The sequence below is a fragment of the Nematolebias whitei genome, unplaced genomic scaffold, assembly GCF_014905685.2.
Source record: "Nematolebias whitei isolate Nwh7 unplaced genomic scaffold, NemWhi1 Nwh_scaf_8335, whole genome shotgun sequence".
NCBI classification, from domain to species: domain Eukaryota; kingdom Metazoa; phylum Chordata; class Actinopteri; order Cyprinodontiformes; family Rivulidae; genus Nematolebias; species Nematolebias whitei.
The window spans coordinates 1,027-2,747 of record NW_023626880.1 but is presented as its reverse complement, the minus strand read 5'-3'; the positions used below and the strand labels follow the sequence as shown (position 1 = coordinate 2,747).

Below are 1,721 nucleotides of genomic sequence, written 5' to 3'. Positions count from 1 at the left end.
TTTAGTTTTTTGTTTCAAAATTAATAACATACAGGGGAACATAATAAGTGTAAAATCAAACAGAAATATAAGAGAAAAATGTTACTGCAGGTCTTTCATAAGGACACAAAAAAGTGGCTTATTTTATTTTTACGATTGTATGATTGCCTTTTTGTTAATATAACAAAATATTTATCTTATTATTAAAATAAAGACTCAAAAAAACCCTCAAAAAATTATTTTATAAAAGGGAGTCGGTGATGACGGTTTCAGCTTCAGAATTACAAAAAAATAAAAAATAAACACACAAAATGTAGGTTGTTATTTTAGCAAATTTTCAGTTTTGATTCAAAGAGTTTTACTCTGTAACAATAATTTTTATTTTACTTTTTTGGAGTATTGTGGTAATATTAATCTTTTATCCAAACAGCTATTAGAAACTAAGTTCCAGTAATGAAAATAAATGTAAGCAATTATTAAAGCCCAGTTTGTTGTGTATATGATGAATGCGAGATGCATCATAGCAGAACTTTTTATACTATTGTTCTGACCAGAATCACCAGCCATCCAGACACACAGGAAATATTTTGGAAAAGTGTACAGTTTGATTGATACTGGACCAAAACATTTGATTATAACAAAAGTAGTTTGTTTAAGTGGGTGTAAAATGAAGGAACAAATCTCTATATGCTTGCCTCTTGATGAAGTGCAGATAAGACTAATGGTGAAAGTTTAAGCCTTCGAAAAATGGCAAAAATTGTGGAGAAGGTTTTAAAAAGTCAAAACTTAGGAAAAGTTCTGTTTTTAGCACAAGTTTTGTAAAGTAAAGCAAAGCAGTCAATATAAGTTTCAAATGTAAAAACATGGCAAACATTTAAAGCTATTTGAAAGCTATTTTGCAATAAGAATCTTCAAGGTTTAAACAATTTGAACTTTGACTAAACAGAGATTTTGGTGTATAAATTTTTAACATTTTATATGCATTTGATGTTTCTATCTGCAGTAAGAGAGAAACTGAGCGTATAAAGGAGCTGGTGATGGAAAACGCTGAACTTGTCGAAGCATTAAAGCAGCTAGGTTTTCTTCTGCAGGAGGAAACTCAACTCTCTGAGCATCTGCAAAGTCAGGCTGCCTCAGACAGGTAATGTGGACTTGTGTTTGAAGTAGGATATGTACAACACAAACTAACACATTTTTGTGTGCTTCTTCTCTAAGGATTCAAATGAGTCTTTTAGAAAAAAGGAACAAGGCTGCTGCAGATAAATCAAGAAGCCTAGCTGCTGAAATTATGGAGGTAAAGGAGAGTCTGGCAAAGGTTGAAGCTAGCAAAAGGGCAGGTATGGGAATTGTTTGTGCTTTCTATATCCTGACTTCTGAAACAGTTTTCAACATGGAGTCTTTCTTTGTCTACAGCACAAGCTTCAGTCCCCACGCAAACCCACAAATCAAAAAGAAAGCAAAAAAGAGAGTAATTTCAATCTTCTTTTGTGGAATACCTGCTGATTTTTGTTTTGTTTTCATTCAATAAATGTGTACCTTGTTTATATTCAGTTAAAACCAGTAAATTCATTTGGCTTTTTTTTTTTCTTTTTTTTTTTTTACCAGTACTTTTCTTTAATTTACAATTCCTTACATACTTATTATGAAAAAAGGTCAGATAATGCATGCAATAAGATCTCAAATGTAAACGTCAAAACTGAAGAGATGTCGCACATGCAGGGCCGAGACAAAGTTGAATTATT

General features: G+C 31.7%; 1 long non-coding RNA gene across 1 annotated transcript; it reads left to right on the top strand.

Moving 5' to 3' along the window:
- The first annotated feature begins 1,066 nt into the window (after nt 1-1,066).
- Nucleotides 1,067-1,426, top strand: LOC119429825. The gene is made up of 3 exons (XR_005187845.1): nt 1,067-1,120; nt 1,195-1,316; nt 1,393-1,426. It is a non-coding gene; the product is annotated as an uncharacterized LOC119429825 (long non-coding RNA).
- Nucleotides 1,427-1,721: the final 295 nt, after the last annotated feature.